We start from the raw sequence: 9,776 nt of genomic DNA, 5'->3' as shown, positions 1-9,776 counted from the left end.
AGCCCAGGAGTTGGAGGTTGCTGTGAGCTGTAATGCCATGGCACTCTGCCCAGGGGGACAGCTTGAGGCTCTGTCTCAAAAAAAAAAAAAGTGTCTCATACAAAAAACAGACCCAAACAACCAAAATGGCTACTTGCAGAGGCGGAGAAAAAATCATTAACATTCTCAGAGAAGACACTAACTACATCCATCAATCACACGATGCTATTTTTAAATGGAATAAGACCAAATAGCTCGTGAAAAAACTAAAGTAGCAGAAATGAAAATCTCAGTAGAAGGCTTAGAAGTTAAAGTTGAAGAACTTTCTCAAAAAGTAGTTAGCAGGCCAGGCATGGTGGCTCATGCACTGGGTGCTGAGTGTAATCCCAACAATCTGGGAGGCTAAGGCAGGTGGATCACTTCAGCTCACTGGTTTGAGACCAGCTTGAGCAAAACTGAGACCCTCCCCCATCTCTACTAAAATAGAAAAACTGAGGCTAGAGGATTGCTTGAGCCTAAGAGTTGGAGATTGCTGTGAGCTGTGATGCCATAGCACTCTACTAGGGCAACAGCATGAAGACTCTCTCTCAAAAAAAAAAAGTAGAGTGAGCAAGGAAGTGAGAAAAAAAAAACAGGAAATAATTACTGAGGACCCAGAATAGGAGGTCCACATTTGAAGAACATCGATATTAGTGTAGAAAAAGGAAAAACAAAAACGAAAAAGCCATAGGAAAAAATGGATGAAATAATTTAAAAGGATTTCCCAGAATAAAGGGACTAACTTTAGACAGAAGAGACAGATTTATACCAAAGTACACCACAGTGCTAACGTAGAGGCCCACACGCGAGGAGAACACCATAGTGCTAGTGCAGAGGCCCACATGTGAGGGGAAGATCCGATGTGTTTCCAGTTTCATATGAAGGACCAAGAATCTGAATGGAACTGAACTTTCAAAATCCACACTGAGAGAGCACAGCTAAGGAGGCAAAGCCTACAAAATTCTAAGAGAAAAATGATTCTTCACCTACATTCCACACCCAGACAACCTACCCAACTGTTGATTTAATACAGGGATAGAATGAAGAGACGTCCAGATATCAATTATTTTCCAGAAGCCACTAGAGGGAATCCATCTAAAAAGGAGAAGGAGACCCAACATGAGAGAGAAGTGAGGATGGTCCAGAGGGTGGGGTTAGACACCCTAAAATGACAGCTGAGGGCAGGCCTGGGGATCAACCAGTCAGGAAACAGTGGGGTCTAGAGAAACTTCTTTAGGAAGATGCAACTGATAGGATACCAAATTCTTTATTTATTTATAGGAAACTAATATGCTCATACCTTTAGAAGAAAAGTTGGAGGTAGAATTATACATTTTAAAAACTAAAAAAAAAAAAAATTTTTTTTAAACCACAATGAAGTGCAGAAAAAATAACCTTGGCATACTGTTTTGAATGTTTAAAATATAATACAAAGGGTGCCACAAAATGTATACACATTTTACGAAAGGAAAAGAAAACTGTATTAAAACTGTAATCGTATATGCAGACAACAAAAAATGAATTGAGCACCTCTTGTAACTGCAGAAGTCCAATGTGACGCGAGTAATACAAATTTAATACAGTTTTTTCCCAGCCTAAAATGTGTATACATTTTTTGGCATCCTCAATATATACTGGCATGATATTACAGATACTAAATGCCAATATAAACCGAATTCGTATTTAACAGCACAGGGAAGATGTAGGGATGGATAGATGACATGATAACAGGATGGAGGAGAGAGCTAAATCCTCATTGTTCAGGGTGCAAGCTTAATGCTTGACAGAAAGTAGATCAAGAAGCAGCAACAAAAGCAAGTAGTTTAAGGCCAGGAGTGGCGGCTCACACCTGTAGGTCTAGAACTTGGGGAGGCCGAGGTGGGTGGAACGCCTGGGCTCAGGAGTTAGAGACCAGCCTGAGCAAGAACAAGATCTTGTCTCTAAAAATAGCAGGGAGTTGTGGCAGGCACCTGTAGTCCCAGCTACTTGGGAGGCTGAGGCAAGAGGATCACATGAGTCCCAGAGTTTGAGGTGAGCTATGACACCATGGCGCTCTATCCCAGGTGACAAAGTGAGACTCTGTTTCAAAAAGAAAAAAAGCATGTTGTTTAGAACTGTGGAAGTGAATCCACAAAATCAGCTGAACTCCTTGAGGGTGGCTGCCCCTAGAGTGAGCGAAGGGCCAGTGAGGAGCTGTGAGCTGCTGCTTTGGATGATTATTTGAGTCATCAGCCTGTGTGCCTTTGTAATGTGAATAGAGATGAAAAATTAAATCTAAAAAGTAAAAATCTAAATCATATAACACTGTTTTGCTTAAAATAAGATTCTTAAAATAAGAATTCCATAGTCACATAAAGCTTTACCCAAGAAATTCTCTAATTAGTAAATAACCTGCTTGTCCCCACAGATATTTAAATGGCTGGCCCCAAGATGCAGTCCGACTACCCTAAGAGTCTGGAGGGCTCCCAGCCCATCTCCCACCAGAGCAGATGAAGGCAGCTGGAACATAGGGGCTGTGAATCCGGCTCTGTCCCCAATGCAGGTTAGCACCACGGCACCCAGAGCTGAGAGAGGCCCAGACCTTAATCAGACCCTGTCTCACCTTGCGCTCACCGGCTCCCCACATCCATCACCAGGCTTCAGAGACCAGCCCAGGCAAGGAGGCTCAGGAGAGACTCTGATTTGAAGCCTGGGAAATGGGGTGAAGCCCACCAACAAGCAGAGAAGAAGCTGGGGGTCCCTTCTAGAGGTCACCAGCAGGAGAGAGTGCTGGTGCACAGACAGACATCAGGGAGACTCTGGGTGAAACTACCCTTTATGGGCCTGAAAATCTGCCCTGACACGCGCTATAGATCAATTGTTATTTCTGCCTTTCCCTTGAGTAAAGAGATGGGATGAGCAGACCACAATGAGAAAGCAACGTGTGCCAAGATCGAGGTGCCCCTTCCCCAAGATCAATTACATCCAGAGTAACAGTATGTATAATTATACCATCTGCTTTATAGGACTGTTATGAGACTAAGTTCATCTTTGCAAAGCACTCAGAACAATGCCTGGAACACAGCAAGCCCTATATAAATGTTAGTTATTATAGAGAAAATAAAGCGGGGGAAGAGAACATGACTTGTTTGCAAAGGCGCTGTGAGAAGTCTCTCTGGGTTCAGAAATTGTGCTCACGTGTTATTTAAATGTCTCTGTGAGAAATTAAAAAGAGGCCTGTCCCAGTGAAGAAGGAAAGTTATATTTAGATAAAACTGTGGTGCACAGTGTGAGAGAGTCAAGCCTGGATACTATTATGAGCCATCACTTTGGTCCCAGGGAAGGTACATGCAGATGAGATGAGCTCCCACCCAGGAAGTGGGAGCCCCTGGCCGCTGGTGCCCAGCCAACCATGGTGTCCAGCACTCCCAGGTTCTGGCTTTGTCCAAGTGAGCAGGGCACTGGGGAGTCCCTACATCTAGGGCAGCCTCAGAGAGACCCTAAACTCAGCAATGGGCTGAAAACTGTGTGCGTCGTATCTAAATAGTGCTTGGAACCATACACAGATGACATGATCAAACGCCCTTGGATTTTGGCTCTCCCAGTCTGGAAACGTCCAGCTATTGTAACAACGTGACCTCTGGATCCATGAGAGTAGCCTTTTGAGTGAGTCCAAATTTTACAGAACAAATCCTTTAAATTTTAATAATAAAATACCCCTGCATTTTAATAATAAAACTTATTTCAATAATACGAATCATCCTACCAATACAAAGGAAAAGGAGGGGGAGACACTCAGACTTAGTATTTCCTTCCATTTGCTTAACAACTACAGGAAAACCTCCGTAGCTGGCCACCTCCCTACAATGACCACTTCAAGTTCACCTAATTGTTAGAGACTGGATATAATGTCTCAGTACTGGAGGCCAAGTTCCTTATGGTGACCACCGCTGCATGTGGGCCAGCTGGTTACCGTCTTGTGGGTGGTCAACCTACAGAGGTTCTACTGAATTTGCTAAATGCCTACTGGGTACCAGACACTGCAATCATGACAAAAGAATTCCCGTCCTCATCGAGCTTACATTTTAATGGAGACAGACAGACTATAGGTGCAGTTACTCAGTCAACTATGCAGTGTATGAGATGGGGCTGAGCATTTAGGAGGAAACAGCAGTGCAGGTGCTGCAGAGCCGTGTGGCTGGGAAGAATGGCAACTTTAAAAGCAGAGACAACCTCAATGAAAAGGTGACATCTAGCAACCCCCTGAGGGGCAGGAAGCAAGTGACTGAGGGTGAGCAGGAGTTCTGGGGTGGGAAGTGGGGAAGGGGAGAAGGGGGAGGAAGCGGGGGGACAGAATGTTCAGGAGCAATGTGCAAAAGGGACATCAAGGAGCCACAGAGGCAGCCAGCACAGCCGGGTCCAGAGCGTGCTGGGGAGAGACAGGCCCACCTGGATCTCGAGAGCAACGGGCAGTCCCCGGAGGGTTTGGGGTTGAGCTTTCAAAAGACCGCTCTGGCAGCAATACGTTTATTGGCCACTTTTTTGAAGAACAAAAAGCTAACAGATGTTCTAAGGAACTTGCCCTTGCCCTACTAAAGGATGCTACGAACTGTGAGAGGCTCCAAGGTCAGAGGGGCCACTGAGCTGTGAGGAGAGAGAAGCTGTAGCCAGGAAGCAAAGGGGCTCTGGGGTCCCAGAGTAGGGGCCAGACATGCAGGAGTGCACAGGACCAGCTGCAGGGAACACAATGATCTTCTGTCTTCTTGGTATCCATCTTCTCTGTGTCTGGGGACCCCTGCCTACAGGACTGAGGGATCTGGGCATTCTTTTAAATATAAAAATCACAAGCACCTTGTTCTAAGCAGAGCAAAGGCATCACCACAATAATGACTGACACCTCCCCAGTGGTGACCTGTTAGTATGGCATTTGATTCAGGTAAAGGGCCTGTTAGCAGGTGTATCAGGATTTGGATTCTTTTTCCTTTAGAGAACATTAAACAATGTGAGGCACACATTACACACCTGAGTGAGAACCCAAATGTCCGTCATATGAAGAGCAACACGGTAACGGATGCTGCTTTCCTAATGAAGACCACGGACAGCCCTTCACAATGACGCTTGTAACAAGGAGGCTTGTTGATGGTCTATGAAAAATTCCAAAACACGAAACTGCAAATAGTGTATGAATTCAACTATACAAAAACATTTTTAAAGGATTAGGAAGGAAATATGCCAAAAAATGTTAACAGTTATTGCCTCTGGGTAGTATAGAAATATGAATGATTTTTCTCATTCTTCCCAAATTTCTTTCAATTGTACATCTATTAGTTTTATAATCACACATACACACAAACCTCCCACACATTATTAAAAAAACATGTTGCAGAGATGAAATGTCTCCGAATATTTTAGTTTACAAATGCATAACTGTAAGCTGTGGACATGAATATAGATGAATGTTGTTTCATTTATTCTGAAACAAGAATGCTGAGATTTTTCAGAAGTAAGAGAAGGCAAAATACTCCTGGCAAAGTGCCTTACCTGCTTAAGGAGGAAAAGATTTTGCAAATTATTTAGCGTTTTTGAGTACAGACTAACCACTGAGTAAATGCTGATGAAGGAGCCTGCTGCATAAATCCTGGGCTGAAAATTACAAACTCACTCACAAATGGATGTCGTCTAGTTAAACCCCAAATACAAAACACCCCAAATTACAGTATTAATGTATTTTGTTCAGTTGCAATACTATTAGCAAACTGTTTTACCAAAACATGTTTAATGTAGAAGCTAAACTCTGTTAGACTAATAATCATTACTTCCCGGTAGAAAAAAGTCAACTGTAGGATTTTTCATACTGTGATCGTTCAGGAAGGCAGCACCACACCAGGGAAGGTGTGAGGCTGGAGGTGGGCGTGGGGGTTTAAGCCTTGAATCTGCCCTTACAGAGCCAAATAACCTTAGGCAAGTTTTTTAATCCTCCTGAGATTCTGTTTCTAATTGCAAAATGAAAATAATAATGTTTAGCTTACCAGAACTATCATGAGAATAAGCAACATATACATAGAGTAACCAGAGCCCGGCTCACATTGGACAATGAATGAATGAATGAACAAATCATCAAAGCAGGCTGAGTTTGTTGCTGCTTGTCCATTAATACCAAAGTACTCATTCAGGTACATGGGGGGCTCCGGGGGTCGGGCAGACTGGTGGACTCGCCTAACTCCCATTTCCTCCTTTTTCTCCCCTGTTCACCTCTGGTGGAGGGTGGAAAGGACACAGGTATGTTCCAGCCTCCTCTCTAGCTAGAGGTGGCCCAGTGACAAGGAAACACCGCAGCCATCAGTCTAACTGGGCAGATTCCAGGGAAACACGCTTTCTTATCAGTGGTAGGGCCTCCCTCCCTTCTTCTCCTAAACACGGAGGCACTGCGGGGCTACAGCAGGCATTTTGCAACCATTAGGAAAATAGTAAGAAAAAATGGCAGGGACCCTGATCAAGATAGCGTGAAGCAAATGAACCAATGTCAGGAGCAGCCTAATCTTGTTATTATGGGAAAAAATAAGCCCTGCTTTATTAAGATGCTTAAAAAAAAATCTGTAGCCAAAAGCATTCCTAACGAATACAAATCCTGACTATAACTAGTTAGGGCTGGTCCTTGCCCTCATAGAACTCAGTGTCTACTGAGAATGGGGACAACAAGAGGGTCTTACAATAACACTATGTACAATTAGAATGTATTACTATGCTATTAAGGAGGGACTCTCTCCTTCACATGTCAGGGGTTTTGAGCCAGCTGAGGTCAAGGGCAGCTTTCCTCAGCAGGTGACGATGGTGCTGGGTACTGACAGTGAAGCAGCGAATTCTCAGCCAAGAGATCAGCAAGTGCAAAGTCCGGGACAGGAAAAGGGCATCCAGAGAGTAAAGATCTTAGGGAGGACAGTGGGCAGGGCCGGACTGCTTTGGACTTCATACCTAACTATTTAGGTCCCTTCTCCTCATGTGCGCCCAGTATCCACCTTCCCCTCCTCAGTGCCAACAGAAACCCAGTTTTGTTCAGGCCAATAACGTGTCATGCCCAAGTGGAGAAACAGGGTTGGTCCCAGCCACTAAGCACATTCTTTTTCCCTATTTTCCAAGATTCCCTGTGGTCCGGGAATACCAGGTGACTCAGATCTGACTACGGGAAGTCCACTGGGCAGCAGGGGCGGGCACAAGCCTAGGGAAGTGTTTGCTTTCCTGATAGAGAGGGGCGCACATGTGGCCACAGAGCAGCAAGTGTGGAGAGAAAACCAACATGTAAGGATGACGTGCTGTACTGTGTGTTCCCACTGGTCTCAGCTACCAGTAATACTTGAGTGTTTGTTACCTGCACCCCAACACTCTCCTAGTGATGCACCCACTTTCCTGGCTGATCGAAAGAGAAAAGGTAAAGGTCCACAGCTATTTAACATGCCTGGTAAGGCATTTGCTCAACAGCCCTAAGGAAAATATTTTCATTTCCATTTCCAAATCAGGAAGACTGCCCCACACAGCAATATAACAAGGCCCAATTCTGACAAAATTTGACAAAGAACTCAGGCAACTCTAGCTGTATGGTACTACCCCTAATGCAGCAGGCAGGATGGTAGCACGGGTGAATCGTCCGGAAGAATGGTTCTGCCTCATAACTGGCATTGAGAGACACTCAGGATGGTTTTCTAACCAGACTTTTGAGAACCAGCAGATAAAAATAAATGTTCCGTTGGCTGCCTTTTTTTGTAGCAGGGTAGAGTAAGTGAACTGAGATAGGCTTGTTTGTGGAGAGCTGAGGAGAATCACGTGTGAATGGAGAGGGCTGTCGGAGTCATTAGTGGTGATAAAGGACTCCATTCACCGTGGGGGTGATTTAAGGCAGTAAGCACAATTCAGAGCAGTTTTTGAAATGAGCATGATTATTTGCTTCCCTTCATTAGAGGAAGAAATTAGTCGGATACTACTAATCTATTCACACGAGCCACCAAAAGAAAACCACCACTGGTAATGTGAGTGTCCGGACAGAAGGCATAAATGGACAACCGAGAGACCCGTCAGAACTCGAGATGTTACCCGTCCAGTTCTGTGCTGTGGCTCCCACTTCCTAGTATACGATGCTGCCCACCATAATCTGCACGCATGCTTCCTTCCTCCCTGGGGTTGAGAGCTACGGGATTGAAAACATTACACAATAAAGATATTCTTACAAATGTACAAGTAAAGAAATAGGTAGAAATGACCATAATACTTACAGAAAGATTTTTAAATAACTGTAGATGTGTCTTCAAAATACCTAATGTAATCATGTAATCAAAAATAGATTACCTAAAGAAACATTCCATGAACCAAGGCAGCTGACTGAATATGCTAGAAATCATATAGTGACACAAAGGTGGGAATATAGAGCCTGTTGAATAATCCTGGGATTTTAATTTTCAGACTGGATTAGGAAAAGAGAAAATTCCTAACTAAAGGTATTAAAGGGACTACAAATGTTCCAACATGGTAAAAAAAATTGTGCTTGCCAGTCTTAAATAGATATGGGAACATTTATCTTAGTTATTGCAAAAACATAAAAAAATACCCACTCAAAAGATATACTGGGTATTTACTACCTTCCTCCAAATGACCATGGCACTATCACTGTTCATTTCCTGTGGCTATCAATAATTACTGCGTGATACAAGGTATATGCCAGGTAATGAAAGGGAGGAAGGTAAGATATTTAGATGAAGAAACTAATGTTCAAGGGTAGTTAAGAATACTGTTCAAAAGTTTCTTCTCAGGACTATTTTAATATCAGCCGGGAAAGAATAGCGTTGGGGGTCCCTGAGACCAGCCCTAGATGATTTGCTGTGATGTGTGATGATTTGTGATGATTTGTGATGATTTGCTGAGAGGACTCACAGACTCAGCCGAGGGTCATACCCCCAGGAAGGATTTATCGTAGCAAAGGACACAGAACAAGATCAGCACAGGGCATGGGTGCACAGATGGAAGCAGATCGGAAACACCAGCCAGTTTCCACAACCGCTTGCTCAGTGAAGTCACATGGCACATGCTCATTCCTCCAGCGATGAGTTGGGACAACATGAGTTACATTTTGCCTATCAAGGAAGCTTGTTAGAGACCTAGCACCCCAGGCTTTTATGGGACACACTCTACCTAACATCTACCAAAATTCTAGAGTCCTAGAAGGAAAGGCAGGTGCTCCAACATAAACTACATTGTGGAAACCCTCCCCAAATCCAGGTTCCCAGATACCAGACAAACACCAAGCTTGTGAACAGGTCTTTTGAAGGCTAAGGCTCAGGTGGGCTTTGTTAATTCTTTTTCTGCACAGAAAAGGTAAATCCACAAATGGCGCTAGGGCAACTGGTAAACCCAAGTGGAAAAGGAAGAAGAAATAAAATTGTGATCCCTATCCCTACCACAGACAAAAATGAACTCCAGATAAATTAAAGACCTTTTCAGCAATTAGAAGAAAATATAGTAGAGTATCTTTACAACCTTGGGATAAAGAATGATTTCTTAAACAAGACCAAAAAATGCACTATCATAAAGGAAATTGATGAATTGGACTACATTAAAACTTAAAAATTCTGCTCACCAAAACAACATTTTTTAAAATGAAAAGATAATTAAATCTAAGAAAAGATAACAATAGCTAATACAAGTTGACAAGAAATTAATCTGTAAAATATGTACAGAAGTGCTCCAAGTTACTAAGAAAAAGTCATTTATCTCAATGGGACAAATAGCCTGAG

The 9,776-nt window shown here is 43.3% G+C and overlaps 1 protein-coding gene across 1 annotated transcript in view; it reads right to left on the bottom strand.

The window, feature by feature from the left end:
• CPPED1 (calcineurin like phosphoesterase domain containing 1) overlaps positions 1-5,169 on the bottom strand; it is a 56,398-nt gene extending 51,229 nt beyond the window's left edge. The window contains exon 1 of the mRNA XM_023507560.1: positions 5,020-5,169. The gene's annotated coding sequence lies outside the window, so the exon portion shown is untranslated. The remainder of the gene's footprint in view (positions 1-5,019) is intronic.
• Between the last annotated feature and the right edge of the window lie 4,607 nt (positions 5,170-9,776).

The sequence above is a fragment of the Otolemur garnettii genome, unplaced genomic scaffold (genome assembly GCF_000181295.1).
Source record: "Otolemur garnettii isolate 467f Iridium unplaced genomic scaffold, OtoGar3 scaffold00189, whole genome shotgun sequence".
NCBI classification, from domain to species: Eukaryota; Metazoa; Chordata; class Mammalia; order Primates; family Galagidae; genus Otolemur; species Otolemur garnettii.
Note: the sequence above shows the minus strand (reverse complement) of the source record. Positions and strands in the feature narration are given on the sequence as shown.